The sequence below is a fragment of the Salvelinus fontinalis genome, chromosome 5 (assembly GCF_029448725.1).
Source record: "Salvelinus fontinalis isolate EN_2023a chromosome 5, ASM2944872v1, whole genome shotgun sequence".
NCBI classification, from domain to species: domain Eukaryota; kingdom Metazoa; phylum Chordata; class Actinopteri; order Salmoniformes; family Salmonidae; genus Salvelinus; species Salvelinus fontinalis.
The window spans coordinates 17,805,702-17,825,131 of record NC_074669.1 but is presented as its reverse complement, the minus strand read 5'-3'; the positions used below and the strand labels follow the sequence as shown (position 1 = coordinate 17,825,131).

Sequence of the window (19,430 nt, the reverse complement as noted above, 5' to 3'; positions counted from 1 at the left end):
GTTCCCCGGGTGCTGAAGACGTGGATGTTGATTGTGGCAGCCCCCCCACACCTCTCTGATTCAGAGGGGTTGGGTTAAATGCAGAAGCCACATTTCAGTTGAATGCATTCAGTGGTACAACTGACTAGGTATCCCCCTTTCCCTTATGCTCGCTTTGAGGCAAGCAACACTAAAGCATGCATGTGAGCACCAGCTTTTCCGCACGACTGTGTGATCACACTCTCCATAGCCGATGTGAGCAAGACCTTTAAACAGGTCAACATTCACACGGCCGCGGGGCCAGATGGATTACCAGGACGTTCCCAGAGCATGCACAGACCAACTGGCAAGTGTCTTCACTGACATTTTCAACCTCTCCCTGACCGAGTCTGTAATACCTACATGTTTCAAGCAGACCACCATAGTCCCTGTGCCCAAGAAAGCGAAGGTAACCTGCCTAAATGACTACCGCCCTGTAGCACTCACATCGGTAGCCATGAAGTGTTTGAAAGGCTGGTCATGGCTCCCATCAACACCATCATGCCAGAAACCCTAACAGATCCACAGATGACGCAATCTCAAGCGTAATCCACACTGCCCTTTCCCCCTTGGTCAAAAGGAACACCTATGTGAGAATGCTGTCCATTAACTACAGTTCAGTGTTCAACACCATAGCACCCACAAAGTTCATCACTAAGCTAAGTACCCTGAGAATGACCACCTAACTCTGCAACTGGATCCTGGACTTCCTGACGGGCCGCTCCTAGGTGGTGAGCGTAGGGAACAACACATCTACCACACTGATCCTCAACACGGGGGCCACTCAGGGGTGTGTGCTTAGTCCCATCCTGTACTCCCTTTTCACCCACGACTGCATGGCAAGCACGACCCTAACACCATCATCATTAAGTTTGCTGATGACACAACAATGGTAGGCCTGATCACCGACAACGATGAGACAGCCTATAGGGAGGAGGTCAGAGAACTGGCAGTGTGGTGCCAGGACAACAACCTCTCCCTCAACGTGTGCAAGACAAAGGAGCTGATCATGGACTACAGGAAAAGGAGGGCCGAACACGCCCCCATTCACATCGACGGGGCTGTAGTGGAGCGTGTCGAGAGTTTCAAGTTCCTTGGTATCCACATCACTAACAATACTACCATGGTACAAACACACCAAGAAAGTCGTGAAGAGGGCATGACTAAGCCTTTTCCCCTCAGGAGACTGAAAAGAAAGGCATGGGTCCCCAGATCCGCAAAAAGTTCTACAGCTGCACCATCGAGAGAATCCCGATCGGTTGCATCACCGGCTGGTATGGCAACTGCTCTGCATCTGACCCTAAGGCGCTACCGAGGGTAGTGCGTACAGCCCAGTGTCAGAGGAAGGCCCAAAAAATTGTAAAAGAACCCAGTCACCCATGTCATAGACTGTTCTCTCTGCTACCACAATGCAAGCGGTACCAGACTGCCAAGTTTAGGTCCAAAAAGCTCCTTAACAGCTTCTACCCCCAAGCCATAAAACTGCTGAACAATTAATCAAGTGGCCACCCAGATTATTTGCATTGACCCCCCCCCCCCCCAGTGTTTTTACACTGCTGCTACTTGCAGTTTAATATCTACAGTATCCACAGTCACTTTACTCCTAACTACATATACAAAATACCTCGACTAACCTGTGGCCCCGCATATTGACTCCCCCTGTATATAGCCTCATTATTGTTATTTTATTGTGTTACTTTATGTTTTAGATTTTATTTTTTTACTTAATTTAGTAAATATTTTCATAACTCTATTTTCTTAAAACTGCGTTGTTGGTTAAGGGCTTGTAAGTAAGTATTTCAAGGTAAAAATCTACACCTGTTGTAATCGGCGCATGTGACAATACATTTGTTTTGATACCTGCATATACAGTACTGTGCCTTCAGAAAGTATTCACACCACTTGACTATTTCCTCACGTTGTTGTGTTACAGCCTGAAACTTTAAAATGTATTAAATTTAGATTTTTTGGGTCGCTGGCCTATACACAATACCCCATAATGTCAGCATTTTTACAAAGTATTCAAACCCCTTGTTATGGCAACCCTAAATGAGTTCAGGAATAAAAAGGTGCTTTAACAAGTCACATAATACAGTACGTTGCATAGACTCACTCTTCGTGCAATAAATCAAATCAAATCAAATAGCGTTTAGCATGATTTTTAAATGACTACCTCATCACTGTACCCCACACATACAATTATCTGTAAGGTCCTTCAGAGCAATGAATTTCAAACACAGATTCAACCACAAAGATCAGGAGAGGTTTTCCAATGCCTCGCAAAGAAGGGCACTGATTTGTAGATGGCTAAAACATCTAAAAAGCAGACATTGAATATCCCTTTGAGCATGGTGAAGTTATTAATTACACTTTGGATGGTGTACCAATACACCCTGTCACTACAAAAATAGAGCTGTCTTTACTAACTCAGTTGCCGGAGAGGAAGGGAACCGCTCAGGAATTTCACCATGAGGCCAATGGTGACTTTAAAACAGTTACAGAGTTTAATAGCTGTGATAGGAGAAAAGTGAGGATGGATTAACAACATTGTAGTTACTTCACAATACTAACCTAGTTGACAGAGTGAAAAGAAGGAATAATAAAAATATTCCAAAAGATGCATCCTGTTTGCAACAAGGCACAAAAGTAATACTGCAAAATATGTGGCAAAGCAATTCACTTTTTGTCCAGAATACAAAGTGTTATGTTAGGGGCAAATCCAATACAACACATTACTGAGTACCACTCTCCATATTTTCAAGCATAGTGGTGGCTGCATCATGTTATGGGTATGGTTGTAATCATTAAGGACTGGGGAGTTTTTCAGGATAAAAACATTTATGGAATGGTGCTAAGCACAGGCAAAATCCTAGAGGAAAACATGGTTCAATCTGCTTTCCACTAGACACTGGGAGATGAATTCACCTTCCAGCAGGACAATAACCTAAAACACAAGACCACATCTACATGGGAGTTGCTTACCAGGAAGTCAGTGAATATTACTGAGTGACCAGGTTACATTTTTTACTTAAATCTGCTTGAAAATCTATGGCAAAACTTGAAAATGGTTGTCTAGCAATGATCAACAACCAATTTGACAGAGCTTGAAGAATTTTGAAAAGAATAATGCGCAAATATTGTATAATCCAACTGTAAGATTCACAGCTGTAATTGCTACAAAAGGTGATTCTAACATGTATTGTCTCAGGGGTGGGAATACTTCTGTAAATGAGATATTCTGTCTTTCATTTTCAATACATTTGCAAACATTTCTAAAAACATGTTTTCACTTTGTCATTATGGGGTACTGTGTGTGGACGGGTGAGAAAAAAATTCTGTAACACAACAAATTGTGGAATAAGTCAAGGGGTGTGAAAACTTTCTGATGCGACTGTAAAATACATCCCAGCTAGCACATAACGTTCTGAGAACCATATGTTTCTTAGAGCTTGGTGAGAGTGTGTTTGTCCTATGGTTATTTTGCATACAACCTTCCCACAACTTTCTGGGAATGGTGCCAGGATAGTGTTCTGGCTTTGGAACATTCTCAGCACATTAAAGAAACTTCACAAAAAAAAATCTTGTTATTTCAATAGTTTAACGTAATGTTTCCTAAAAGTTCAAACATGGTTATATTTAATTTCAATTTTGTTAATGTTCTAGGAGTGTTCTCCAACTGGTTTGACTTTGGGAATGTTCTCAAATAGTTATTCTTGTCCCAAGAACGTTAAGAAACTTTCCATAAAAACCACAAGAAAACTTTAGTAACATTCAGAGAATGTTCTAAGAATGTTATTTAAAAAGTTATGCATTGCATTCTCAGCATCAACAAAACGTTCTCTATCCTCTATCTTGTTAAGAACGAAAAGTAAGTCGCTCTGGATAAGAGTGTCTGCTAAATTACATTTAAAACATTTTTTAAGTGTGTTCAGGTGTGTTGGCCGCGCCCACTAATTGGCCACATCTGATTTTAATCAGAGTGATTGTTTCCTTTGAAATGCGTTCTGTTTGAATAGACTAAAATGAACAGCTTTGTATGAGTAAAAAAAACAACATGGCATGCTAGCTCCATCCTGGTGATGCAGTGGACTTATTCCATGGATAAAAAACAGAAGAGCATAGGTTTGAATCTCACTGACGCCGTGCCACAATAAAAAAGAAATGTGTTTGCATGACTAATGCCTAAGCAATTACATTTCCATGTGTCCTATCTGTGCTTGGAGTTCAAAACAGTTAACCCAAACTAAGATAGCAGTGTTATTAAGTCTTATTGAAACACGTTCTCAGCATGTTATTTAATTACCTTCAAATAACCTATAATTTCCATTCTCAGAAGTTTAATAATACCTCCCAGGAAAATGTTCAGGGAACCCTAGTAAAACATTCTCAGAAACTCCCTGCAACCTAAAACTAAAAGGGACATTTCTAAATTCATCATCTCCAGCACCACCCCAACATCAACATAAGTGAAAATGGCGTAAAAACTATTTATCTTTCTCTATCTTTTTTACTACAAACATAGAAAGCTCAATTTTCCCATATGTTGATGTTGTGCTGGTGCTGGAGGTGATTAATATGATGTTGACATTTTTAGAAATTTCCCTTTAATGTTCGCAGAACAGGCAAAATGTTCACTTCCATTCTCAGAACGTTTAAAAAAACATTCAGTTTTACTGGTAAGGAAACATATGGCTTCATTCCCAGAACCAATGGGAAACAACACATTTACGTTCCCACAACTTCCAAGAAACCAAATGTGCTTGCTGGGATTAACCTCAACAAACACCAATACAGAACAGCACAAAGATGCTAAACATGTCGAAATCTCTGCAGTGCGGCATGTGAACATTGCTAGAAGTGATAGTAGAGCAATGGAGCACACACACAAACAAACACACATGCAGAAAAAAAGAGTGCCAGACAGCTTAGAGTACAGTCTGCAGTCCCAGTCCCCAGGCAGGTGGGGGTGAATCTGAGGAGGGGGTTAAGCAGACACAGGGGGTATGGGGGTTGAGTGGTCTGCCTGCTTGCCTTCTCTGACATTTCGCAAACAGGTTCCCTGTTAAAGCCCTTCCCTCGGCCTGGCCCTGGATGTCTTTACAGGGAACTGGAGCAAGAGATGTTATCGCATCCATGCATCTTTTATGACTCCTGACTACAGCAGGTGGGAAAAGTTCAGAGAAGTTTCTATTAACTTGTTTATTTCCTCACTTTTATCTTAAAATTCCAGAGAAAGAACATAGATATCTGCCTACCAGGAAGCTCACTAGTTGTGTGGTAGTCAGGCAGTAGTTTGTCTGTTTTCCTTTAGTGTTGTAAACAGCATGTGGTACAGTATTTTGACATTGTCATGAGGAGTATTGCAAACCTTTATATCCAATCAAACAACTTTGAGAGGACATGGAAAGGGATGATTGATCCTGATCGTGATCATGCTGTATAGAGATGAGAAGGGTAGCACTCAATGAACTTGACAGCCATTTTAATTGTGCATTTGCCTATTGTGTATAATTTTTTTTTATCTTTTTAGCTTTATTTAACTAGGCAAGTATAAACTCCTTCCTCCTGAACATCTCTTTTTTTCTCTTTCTTTTAGTCATGTCTTTACTCTGAAGCAGCGCTTAGCTTCTGAAGCGAGACTTCAAACAGGTTGTGATGAGGTGATTTGATATGCGGAGCAAAGTGTGAACCAGTAAAAACTCAATGGAGGGATTCTAGTAGAGATCATATAGCGTCTTTTACACGTAGGCCTAGAATACTACGGAGCTGAAAAGGCTAAAATCTCATTAAACAGCTCATCTTGTGGCCTGTTCATGAGCATGCGTCCATTTTAGTCAGCGAGCAGGGGGAAGATGTGTGGCATGCATTTCAATTACTGCTGACAGTGAACAACGAAAGACAAGACTGATAATCTGTCATGTGCACCCACATTCATGCAAGCCAGGGACACAGGAGACACACGCTTGAGCACCCACCCACACCCACCCACACACCTCCCTCCCCAATCCATAGACATGCAAAGACAAACACACAGAATTATAAATAGCAAGTCATCATCAGTATGCGGATAGGATCACATCTCCCATTGGACCAGTAAGACAGCAAGGTTCCTGAGACTTAGGCCTACATTATGTAAATCCCTTACAACGGTATATACTGTATGTAACATTTGCCACTCCATATTGAGATGCTCTAGACCTACAGTATCTACACTCTGTAATATCTGCCTCCAAAGTGGCGCAGCGGTCCAAGGCACTGAATCGCAGCGCTTGAAGTGTCACTACAGCCCTGGGTTTGATGACAGGCTGTGTCACAGCCTGCCATGACCGTGAGACCCATGAGGCGGCGCAGAATTGGCCCAGCATCGTCCGGGTTAGGGGAAGGTTTGGCGGGCTGGGATTTCCTTGTCCCATTGAGCTCTAGCGACTCCTTGTGGAGGGCCGGGCACCTGGAAGCTGAACCTCGGTCACCAGCTGTGTGGCTAGCATCCGGGTTAAGCGAGTAGCGTGTCAAGAAGCAGTGCGGCTTGGCAGGGTCGTGTTTCGGAGGACGCATGCTCTCGACCTTCGCCTCTCCCGAGTCTGTACGGGAGTTGCAGCGATGGGACAAGACTGTAACTACCAATTGGATATCATGAAAAGGGGGTAAAAAGTACAAAATAATATATATATTTTTTATATAAAAAATATCTGTGATGGGTATGATTGCAAATGGGCAGCTACATCCTTGCTATAGTGGCTGGTTGGCTATATCCTATCCATATCCTGTTGGCTGCTTGGTGTTTGTCCCTGCAACTAACTGACAGACAGACAGACAGACAGACAGACAGACAGACAGACAGACAGACAGACAGACAGACAGACAGACAGACAGACAGACAGACAAAGCCCTGGTCTGGTCTGTCTCTGGCTGGCTGGCTGTGTGAGGGAGCAGGTGCGGGGAGAAAGTCTAGCCCACTTACAGCGTTTATTCAAGAGGCAGATTACTGCTGAGGGATATGAGGGGTGTCCAACCTCGCTCCCGTGTCACACTAATCGAATCAGTCATAGCACTGCCAGCCACAGTCAAAGGCACAACCCACACATTTAATACAGACTAATACAATATGCAAGACTTCCACAGAAAATGTAGCTAGCAAATCTAGATTGGACAGCCGTTGAAAGAAAATGTTGACTTTGACTATTTGTCCATGAACCTGCACTCTCCATCTCATTTATATCTATGGCTGTCACTTCTGCAACCAGAAATTAATGTCTGGACAGACAATTGTGACCAGCCTACACTATATCTAGAACCTAAAATGGTTCTTTGGCTGTCCACACAGTAGGATAACCCTTTAAAGAACCCTTTTAGGTTCAAGGTAGAACCCTTTTGGGATCCATGTAGAACCTTTTCCTCAGAGGGTTCTACATGGAACCCAAAGTAGTTTTACCTGGAAACAAAAAGGGTTCTACAAGGAATCAAAAAGGGTTCTCCTATGGGGACAGCTGAAGAACCTTTTTTTATAAGAGTGTACAAATGTCTCTCTATGCAAAAGAGATTGAAAAGAAAGCCATGTCAAATGCTTGGAAGGGGCAATAAAAGGCTTGCAAAGACTTTCATAATGTCTAAATGTAACTTTTAAAACTAAATGGAAACTTTGGTTTAAGCAACAAAACCATCCACTTTAATTGAATTGGCATTCCACTTTAATATATTTAACTGTTTTTGGTTTAACCACTGATCTGTGGATGGTGGAAAGACATTTCCACCTCAGACATAGATGTTTGTTGTCATTAGACTGAAGTATGTTTACTACAGTAAAGGGGCTTAAAAACATTACAGCGTTGCTTAGTCATGGAAACTGTGTATCCTGCATGAGCCATAAAATTAATTAACTTACAGTGACAAACACATACAGTTGAAGTCGGAAGTTTACATACACCTTAGCCAAATACATTTAAACTCAGTTTTTCACAATTCCTGACATTTAATCCGAGTAAAAATTCCCTGTCTTAGGTCAGTTAGGATCACTACTTTAATTTACGAATGTGAAATGTCAGAATAATAGTAGAGAGAATGATTTATTTCAGCTTTTGTTTCTTTCATCACATGCCCAGTGGGTCAGAAGTTTACATACACTCAATTGGTGTTTGGTAGCATTCCCTTTAAATTGTTTAACTTGGGTCAAATGTTTCGGGGAGCCTTCCACAAGCTTTCCACAATAAGTTGGGTGAATTTTGGCCCATTCCTCCTGATAGAGCTGGTGTAACTGAGTCAGGTTTGTAGGCCTCCTTGCTCGCACACGCTTTTTCAGTTCTGCCCACATATTTATAAAGGATTGAGGTCAGGGCATTATGGCCACTCCAATACCTTGACTTGTCCCGTGTGGCTCAGTTGGTAGAGCATGGTGCTTACAACGCCAGGGTTGTGGGTTCATTCCCCACGGGGGGACCAGGGTTCAATTCCCACTGGGGGACCAGGATGAATAGGTATGAACTTTCCAATTTGTAAGTCGCTCTGGATAAGAGCGTCTGCTAAATGACTTAAATGTAATGTAAAAAAATGTTGACTTTGTTGTCCTTAAGCCATTTTGCCACAACTTTGGAAGTATGCTTGGAGTCATTGTCCATTTGGAAGACCCATTTGCAACAAAGCTTTAACTTTCTGACTGATGTCTTGAGATGTTGCTTCAATATATCCACATAATTTTCCTGCCTCATGATGCCATCTATTTTGTGAAGTGCACCAGTCCCTCCTGCAGCAAAGCACCCCCACAACATGATGCTGCCACCCCCGTGCTTCACGGTTGGGATGATGTTCTTCAGCTTGCAAGCATCCCCATTTTTCCTCCAAACATAGCGATGGTCATTATTGCCAAACAGTACTATTTTTTTCATCAGACCAGAGGACATTTCTCCAAAAAGTACAATCTTTGTCCCCATGTGCAGTTGCTAACTGTAGTCTGGCTTTTTTATTGCGGTTTTGGAGCAGTGGCTTCTTCTTCTTTGCTGAGCAGCCTTTCAGGTTATGTCGATATAGGACTCGTTTTACTGTGGATATAGCTATTTTTGTACCTGTTTCCTCCAGCATCTTCACAAGGTCCTTTGCCATTGTTCTGGGATTGATTTGCACTTTTCGCACCAAAGTACGTTCATCTCTAGGAGACAGAACGCGTCTCCCTCCTGAGCAGTATGACGGCTGCGTGGTCCCATGATGTTTATACTTGCGTACTATTGTTTGTACAGATGAACGTGGTACCTTCAGGTGTTTGGAAATTTCTCCCAAGGATGAACCAGACTTGTGGTCTACAATGTTTTTTCTGAGGTCTTGGCTGATTTCTTTTGATTTTCCCATGATGTCAAGCAAAGAAGCACTGAGTTTGAAGGTAGGCCTTGAAATACATTCACAGGTACACCTCCTTTAATAATGGAAAAATTGATGTAATCAATTTATCAATAGCCACTTATGTATATACTGTACGCTATACCATCTACTGCCTCTTGCCTCTTGATGTAATGTATCACTAGCCACTTTAAACAATGTTGCTTTATATGTTTTCATACCCTACATTACTCATCTCATATGTATATACTGTACTCTATACCATCTACTGCATCTTTCCTATGCCGTTCGGCCATCGCTCATTCATATATTCTTATGTACATATTCGTATTCATTCCTTTACACTTGTGTGTATAAGGTAGTTGTTGTGAAATTGTTAGGTTATATTACTTGTTAGATATTACTGCATGGTCGGAACTAGAAGCACAAGCATTTCGCTACACTTGCATTAACATCTGCTAACCATGTGTATGTGACAAATACATTTGATTTGATTTGCTTTGAATTGACTCAAATAATGTCAATTAGCCTATCAGAAGCTTCTAAAGCCATGACATCATTTTCTGGAATTTTCCAAGCTGTTTAAAGGCACAGTCAACTTAGTGTATGTAAACTTCTGACCCACTGGAATTATGATACAGTGCATTATAAGTGAAATAATCTGTCTGTAAACAATTGTTGGAAAAAGTATGTGTCATGCACAAGGTAGATGTCCTAACCGACTTGCCAAAACTAAAGTTTGTTAACAAGAAATTTGTCATTAGATCATTTATTTTGCTATTGTCCATATGTAGCTCGTTTTTGGTCACAGGTCCAGGAATGGCTGAAGAATTGCAACATTTGCGTAGAACTAACGCTGCAGATAGCAATACTGGGTGATTTGAAAAGCCATAGTCAATCAATCAATAATATAATAATTATTTTTGCAAAGAAATATTTTTCATTTACAATCTGTAGAAGCTATGAGAATAGAAAGGTTCAGTACTTTTGTGAAACATCACAGCACAGTTGAAAAATATATGGCAAATAGGAATCCAAAATGGATGATGTTGAGAGATAGATGGGAGGGGTTGAATGGAGCTGAAGGGTGGGACTAATAACAAGATAACCAATGTAAAACATACGGGGTCTGTAAAATATATATAGGTTCAGAAATTTTGTGAAATAGCACAGTTACAAATAGAAATCAAATTGTTTACAATTGGCTCATTCATCCCCCTCATCTCCCCTGTAACTATTCCCCAGGTCGTTGCTGCAAATGAGAACATGTTCTCAGTCAACTTACCTGGTAAAATAACGGTAAAATAAAAAAATAAAAATAATAAAAAAATAAAAGAAATCAAATTGGATGGACATCAGAAATAGAGGACTAAAGGACTAAAAACAAACTAAATAAAACTAATGTAAAATAGATTGTGTCTGTAAAATGTGTATAAGATGTATAAACTGAAGGTAGAAAAGCCTAAGTGTTTATTAGTTTACTCCAATTGGGTGATGGGTGGTAGGGTTTGCGGGGAATAATAAAGGTATATTCTTAAAAAAGTATGTATATCTATATAGGTATGTGTATGTATCTATGTGTATATGTATGCATACGTTTATGTATATGGATATATATATTTACTCCAAAAAGATATGGGGGATTGGAAATGATGCAGACAATTACATTGATGGAAGCAACAATCTATCCACAATATTAAGCTGATCCACCCCTTAATTATTTTTTAATTTTTTTAATAATAATAATTTGTGGAGTGGTTGAAAAACGAGTTTTAATGACTCCAACCTAAGTGTATGTAAACTTCCGACTTCAACTGTATACTGCAGGTCAGTCAGGGGTGGATCACATTCTTGTATGGGCTGTTTGTTCCATATGGATGCAGTGGATTAACTCTGACATATTACAATGAACACAATCATATTGGCTTCTTTGAACACTCATTCTGTAGCAGAGATAATGAATGATACTCAATCACTCTGCATCTGTCTCAGGCTGCTCCTTCTCGCCCTATCCACATACCAATGTACTGTATCTATTTTCTTTCAGTTTACCTATGCTTTCTCCATCTTTCTTTCCATATATTACACTCTGTGCACAGTCATGTAAAAGGCATTTACATGACAGCGGATCCAATTTACAATCCTGCACCTACTTTCCATTCAATGAACATTATTCACAAGACCAAAATTGAAACTGTAAAATCCATCTCAGAATAGCGGAGCTAGATCCATACACCCTGTAGCCTGGCTGACTCATGTGGTGCACAGCGAGGGAGATCTGTGACACCGGTCTGGGCAGGAGTCTGTTGTTTGTGCAATATTCCTGCTGAAGTTGGCTCGAGCTTTGATTTGTTCTCTCAAACATTTTATTTCCTGGGGGGTTGAGACCTCTCCTTGTTTGGATTTGAAAATCCAACGGTTGTATTGGAAGGGGACGGTGCTCACGGGCTGTGTGTGGCTGTCCATGTGGGTGTTTCAGTGAGAAAGACACATAGAGGAAAAATGAGTAAAAAAAAGCACAGCCCCCTTCATTATCAACACTTCGTACCTACATCAGACTGAAGTCTACATCCAGACAGAAGTCAGGAAGACTTGCAGTTTGGTGTCAGCCAGACTATATAGCCTACACCGGTACATGCATATCATTCAACAGCAAAAACATAGAAATTACATTGGATCTAACACAGCAATAATTATTCAATTTAAAAAACGTAATTTTCCAATCCATCTGATGGAACTCATCTGATATCATTTCAAAAAGATTGTTGAGCATGTATCTGGGATGTGGGCCAGTGTTTAAACCAACCCCGCTCTCACTCCCCTCCCCTCCCCTCCCCTCCCCTCCCCTCCCCTCCACCTAACAGCCACACCACCACTCCAATTACTCCCTGCCTACAATTTAATATGGGAAGGACATGGGAGTCATTTCTAAACACTGTATAATTTTACGGGCACCTTGGCTCTGGGAAGGGCCATTCAGTGACGGTGTGTCCATTTTTGGAAAGTGTGACATCACCACCGGGGTGCTGTGTCCGACGGTGGAGAGGAACGTGACAGATGGGGTGCAGAGGAGGGGATGGTGGGACACCGCTCCTCAACCAGGTGTTGACAGGGTAGACACTGGGGCCGACTCAGTGAAAGGTCGCCAGACGACCCCAGTGCACTAATGCCAGCCGTCTGTATACAGAGAAAGGCTGAGCCATCACCTGACATTAGACACCTCCTCCATCTCTTTTCTCAGCCATGTGCACAGTGCACAGAGACACATAGATGCGTGCACACGCAGACACACACACACACACACACACACACAGGAGGTTTACACACAACGCCTGTAGGCCAGCACCCAAGGGTTAGAGAAGGATAGAGAATGCAAAGCAACTGGTCATGAATTATTTATACGCTACAGCACAGAGGAAGAGAGCAACTAATCACTAATCTACACTGAACAAAAATATAAACACAACATTCAACAATTTCTAAGATTTTACAGAGTTACAGTTCATATAAGGAAATCAGTCAATTTAAATAAATAAATGAGGCACTAATCTATGGATTTCACATGACTGGGCAGGGGCACCATGGGTGGGCCGGGGAGGGCATAGGTTTACCCACTTGGGAGCCAGGCCCACCCACTGGGGAACCAGGCTCTGCCATTCAGAGTGAGTTTTTCACCACAAAAGGGCTTTATTACAGACAGAAATATTCCTCAGCTAATTTGAGAGAAATTAGCTGTTTGTGGGTGTGGAACATTTCTGGGATCTTTTATTTCATCTCATGAAACATGGGACCAACATTGACATGTTGCGTTTATATTTTTGTTCAGTGTTCTTTGGCATGGTAACTAAGGATCTATGGATCCTATTATCAGACATATGGTGTTCGTGCTGAATACGAGCTTGAGCTTTTGTTTCAGGCCATGACAAACATAGACAGAGCATGAGTGGCCTGTACAATCATCAACTCTTTCCCACCCTCTCCTGAAAACTGAAAACTGCACACACACACACACGCACACCCACACACAACCCTTGTCATGCCAGTTGATCATAATTGAATTGCTGTGCATCTTCAGCAGAGCACTGGGTCTCCTCTGGCCCACCTGGCATAATCCCACCATAGCCATCCCATGCTTTAATCGAATGGCCACCACACGCATCTGCTGTGACGCTGGCTGGGGAACATCCATGCATCCCTGCCTGCCTGCCCTCTGGTCTCTGACAGCTCTCAGACTTGGCTGGACAGAGTGCTGATACAGGACCAACTGCCAAGTGGACTGGAGACTGATCTGAGGCCCATGTGTAGCAATTTTATTTATTTTTTATTTTATTTCACCTTTATTTAACCAGGTAGTTCAGTTGAGAACAAGTTCTCATTTACAACTGTTACCTGGCCAAGACAAAGCAAAGCAGCGCAACAAAAACAACAACACAGAGTTATACATAAACAAACGTAGTCAATAACACAAAGTAAAAGAAAAATCGAAAAATCTATGTACAGCGTGTGCAAATGTAGAAGAGTAGGGACCAAATGCCGTGCATCTACCGTGCTTCTACACCTGCATTGCTTGCTGTTTGGGGTTTTAGGCTGGGTTTCTGTACAGCACTTTGAGATATCAGCTGATGTAAGAAGGGCTTTATAAATACATTTGATTTGATTTGATTTAGGGATCTGGGAAATAAATAGGCCCTAAAGGAGAAAATAATTTCAATTTAGCATTAATACTGGAGTGATAGATGTGCAGATGATGATGTGCAAGTAGAGATACTTGAGTTCCAGTCATTGGCAGCAGAGAACTGGAAGGAAAGACGGCCAAAGGAAGTGTTGGCTTTGGGGATGACCAGTGCAATGTACCTGCTGGAGCGCGTGCTACGGGTGGGTGTTGCTATGGTGACCAGTGAGCTGAGATAAGGCGGGGGTTTACCTAGCAAAGACTTATAGATGACCTGGAGCCAGTGGGTTTGGCAACGGATATGTAGTGAGGGCCACCCAACGAGAGCATACAGGTGCAAGAGGTGGGTAGTATATGGAGCTTTGGTGATAAAACGGATGGCACTGTGATAGACTACATCCAGTTTGCTGAGTAGAGTGTTGGGGGCTATTTTGTAAATGACATCGCCCAAGTCAAGGATCGGTAGGATAGTCAGTTTTACGAGAGTATGTTTGGCGGCATGAGTGAAGGAGGCTTTGTTGCGAAATAAGAAGGCGATTATAGATTTGATTTTGGATTTGAGATGTTTAATGTGAGTCTGGAAGGAGAGTTTACAGTCTAACCAGACACCTAGGTATTTGTAGTTGTCCACATACTCTAGGTCAGAACCGTCCAGAGTAGTGATGCTAGTCGGGCTGGGATGGTGCGGGCAGCAATCGGTTGAAGAGCATGCACTTAGTTTTACTAGCATTTAAAAGCAGTTAGAGGCCACGGAAGGAATGTTGTATGGCGTTGAAGCTCGTTTGGAGGTTTGTTTGCACAGTGTCCAAAGAAGGGCCAGATGTATAAAGAATGGTGTCATCTGCGTAAATCTGATGTCACCTATGCCATAATATTGAGACAGAGAGAAGAGTTCATTTAGACTGACAATGAAATAGGGATAAGATTGAGATCATATTTGTCTGAGATTAAATATGTAAAGTGTCTGACAGATATGGTGGAATTGGAAAAATTAGGAAATGCGCAGAATTCAACACTGGTGGTCATTTTTATAAACTTCTTAGAAATTGCATGAACCTCTTTGAACTTTATTGTATTCTCTCTAAGTGCATCAGCAAGGCCAATGGTTTCTGCAGGGGAAAAAACCTAATCAGTTGAGCAACCGTAACTAGTAGTCAGAGGCCGCGTTTATACAGGCAGCACAATTCTGACCTATTTTTCACTAATTAGTGTCACGACTTCCGCCGAACTTGGTGCCTCTCCTTGTTCGGACGGCGTTCGGTGGTCGTCGTCACCGGCTTTCTAGCTGCCACCGATCCACGTTTCTTTTTCCATTTGTTATGTCTTGATTGTACAAACCTGGTTCCCATTACATTATTATTATTTCCCTATTTAACCCTCTGGTTCTCATCATGTTTTGTGCGTGATTGTTCCTGGTTTTGTGTTAGTCTTTTGTGTTAGGGTTTGTTATCCCTGCGTGGATTTATTTGTTATCCTTGCGTGGATTTATTGGCTGATTATTTTTCTGAGTAAAGTACGTTGTTTTACTCAGTTCTGTGTCCTGCGCCTGATTCCGTCCTCACCTCTGCACAACTGACACTTGACAATTAGACTTTTTACCAATCAGATCAGCTCTGAAAAAGATCTGATGTGATTGGTCAAAAGACCAATTAATGGAAAGCATTTCAGAATTAGACTGCCTGTGTAAACACAGCCAGAGAGACTAATCTATGGACTAAAACAATGGCCGTTGAGTGCTTAATCCCTCTCTGGTCGACCATTCATGAACAATTCACCTAGTTATTACGGTCTGGATGTTGCATGTTAAAGTGGGTCATTACACTATTATACAGTACCAATCTGCAGTTATCCACTAATTCCTCAGTGATCTACATTAAATGTTCTTTATACATCAATTATTCAATGTCTTAGACAATTTGAATATACACATTTTAAGGGAGAAAGGGGGAACCGAGTCAATTGTACAACTGAATGCCTTCAACTGAATTGTGTCTTCCACATTTAACCCAACCCCTCTGAATCAGAGAGGTGCGGGGAGCGGCATTAATCAACATCCACATCTTCAGTGGTTTTAATGGTCAATGTACACTGAACAAAAAGATAAAAGCAACATGTAAAGTATTGGTCCTATCTGTCATGAAGTGAAATAAAAGATCCCAGACATTTTCAGAATGTACAAAAAGCTTATTTTTCTCAAATGTTGTGCACAAATTTGTTTACATCCCTGTTAGTGAGCATTTCTCCTTTGCCAAGATAATACATTCACCTGACGAATGTGGCATATCAAAAAGCTGATTAAACAGGATGATAATTACACAGCTGCATCTTGTCCTAGGGACAATACAAGGCCACTCTAAAATGTGCAGTTTTGTCACACAACACAATGATACAAACGTCTCACGTTTTGAGGGAGCGTGCAATTGACATGCTGACTGCAACAATGTCCACCATAGCCGTTGCTAGAGAATTTAATTTAATACCATAAGCCTCCTCCAATGTTGTTTTAGAGAATTTGGCAGTACACCCAACTGGCCTCACAACCGCAGACCATGTGTATGGAATTGTGTGGGCGAGTGGTTTGCTGATGTCAATGTTGTCAACAGAGTGCCCCATGGTGGCGGTGGGGTTATGGTATGGGGAGGCATTAGCTACGGACAACGAACACTATTTTATCAATGGCAATTTGAATGCACAGAGATACCATGACAAGATCCTTTGGCCCATTGTTGTGCCATTAATCCGCCGCCATCATCTCATGTTGCAACATGATAATGGACATGTCGCAAGGATCTGTACACAATTCCTGTAAGCTGAAAATGTCCCAGTTCTTCCATAGCCTGCAAACTCACCAGACATGTCACCCATTGAACATTTTTGGGAAGCTCTGGATCAACGTGTATGACAGCGTGTTCCAGTTCCCGCCAGCGTGTTCCAGTTCCTGCCAGTATCCAGCAACTTCGCACAGCCATTGAAGAGGAGTGGAACAACATATCACAGGTCAAAATCAACAGCCTGATCAACTCTATACGAAGGAGATGTGTCGCGCTGCATGAGGCAAATGGTGGTCACACCAGGTACTGACTGGTTTTCTGATCCATGCCCTTACCTTTTTTTAAGTACTGTATCTGTGAGCAACAGATGCATATCTGTATTCGCAGTCATAGATTAGGGCCTAATAAATGTATTTCAATTGGCTGATTCCCTTATATGAAGAGTAACTCAGTAAAATATTTGAAATCGTTCCATGTTGCGCTTATATTTTTGTTCAGTATATTTATCCTATGTCTCCATCTGAAATAATCTATAATCTCCATAGCCTTGCATAGGGCTTCTAGGCTCTTTCATAACACTCCAATGTGTCAGACACTTGACTGGTAAACTAAACTATTGTCCATAGTCACCCGATTAAATCTGTCCTTGTTTTGCCATACCTTCTCAAACACAGTAAATTATCAATTAACTAGAATTATTATAGTTAGACAGAGTAGACAAAATGGTTCACAGTAGCCTAACAATCAGACATTTACTATTTACTATGTATTAGGATCCCCGCCACAGGTGTCGCTAGAGCGCAATGGGACATCTCGGCCGGCCAAAACCTGCCCTAACCCGAATGACGCTGGGCCAATTGTACGCCGCCTCATGGGTGACCCGGTCGGCTGTGACACAGCCAGTATCAAACCAGGATCTGTAATGAAGCAGCTAGCACTGCGATGCAGTGCCTTAGACTGCTGCGCCACTCGGGAGGCCCTTATAAATGCATTTCTATACCTTCCAAAATATTTTTTTACAACGGTGGGGAGGGCCAAGATGGAGGTGGCTTCAACACAGCACCCCCCATTAGTCATCTAATGTACAGTATATATCAGTGATCATGACTCAGATGCACACAAACGCACACACACCACAGATCACATACAGCATTTAGGACCTCCATATAGTAGGTAACTAAGAGAGAAATTTGTGAAGAGGGCCTGCCCATGACCTTTGACCCTATTCTCTCCCTAAACTATTGTCTGGGGAAAATAACAAGACAATTTCAACTGAAGTGGTTCCTCTTATTTGCCAATTGCCTCTAGGCCTTGGCATAAATTTAGTTCCTCACACATCTCAAGGGTTAATACACATACATTTTACCGAGGAGTTAACTCTGATAGGATTTTCTCCTTCAGGCAGGCACAGTGAGAGGTGAGCACTGCAGTGAGAAATACCCTAAATAAATGATAGAATGTTGAGAATAACAAAATATAATTTGTGTCTTGCAGGCTTCTGGTTAAAACACAGCAATTGGTTAGCTCTGCTGATTGCTGTTAATGCTCATTCGAATTCAGTTCTGCATGTTCAAATCAAACTTTATTTGTCCCATGCGCCGAATACAACAAGTGTAGACTTTACCGTGAAATGCTTACTTACAAGCCCTTAACCAACAGTGCAGCTCAAGAAGAAAATATTTACCAAGTAGACAAAAAAAAAGTAACACAATAAGAATAAGGAGGGGCACCGGTACCGAGTCAGTGTGTGGGGGTACAGGCTAGTTGAGGTAATTTGTACATGTAGGTTGGAGCGAAGTGACTATGCATGGGTAAAAAAACAGCGAGTAGCAGCAGTGTACAAAGGGGGGGGGGGGTCATTGTAAATTATCCGGTGGCGATTTTATGAATTGTTCAGCAGTCTTATGGGTTGGGGGTAGAAGCTGTTGAGGAGCCTTTTGGTCCTAGACTTGGCGCTCCGTCACAGCTTGACCTGCGGTAGCAGAGAAAACAGTCTATAACTCGGGTGACTGGAGTGTCCCTCAATTTTATGGGTTTTCCTCTGACATCACCTATTATATAGGTCCTGGATGGTAGGAAGCTTGGCCCCAGTGATGTACTGGGCCATTTGCACTACCCTCTGTAGCACCTTACGGTCAGATGCCAAGCAGTTGCCATACCAGGCAGGGATGAAACCGGTCAGGATGCTCTCAATGGTGCAACTGTAGAACCTTTTGAGGATCTGGAAACCCATGCCAAATCGATGACGTCATCGATGCACTTATTGATGAAGCCAATGACTGAGATGTTGTATTCCTCAATGCCATTGGATGAATCTCAGAACATATTCCAGTCTGTGCTAGCAAAACAGTCCTGTAGCGTAGCATCCGCGTCATCTGACCACTTCCGTATTGAGCGAGTTTTGCTGCGCCTTCTTCACCACGTTGTCTGTGTGTGTGGACCATTTCAGTTTGTTCGTGATGTGTACGCCGAGGAATTTAAAACTTTCCACCCTCTCCCCTACTGTCCCGTCGATGTCGATAGGAGGCTGCTCCTTTGCTGTTTCCTGAAGTCCACGATCATCTCCTTTGTTTTGTTGACATTGAATGTGAGGTTATTTTCCTGACACCACACTCCGAGGGCCCTCACCTCCTCCCTGTAGGCTG

General features: G+C 42.0%; 1 protein-coding gene and 1 non-coding gene across 2 annotated transcripts in view; one reads left to right on the top strand and one right to left on the bottom strand.

The window, feature by feature from the left end:
- Positions 1-19,430, bottom strand: part of LOC129855244 (glypican-1-like) — a 67,479-nt gene that overhangs the window by 21,640 nt on the left and 26,409 nt on the right. The window lies entirely within an intron of this gene.
- Positions 8,380-8,452, top strand: trnav-uac (transfer RNA valine (anticodon UAC)). The gene has a single exon. It is a non-coding gene; the product is annotated as a tRNA-Val (tRNA).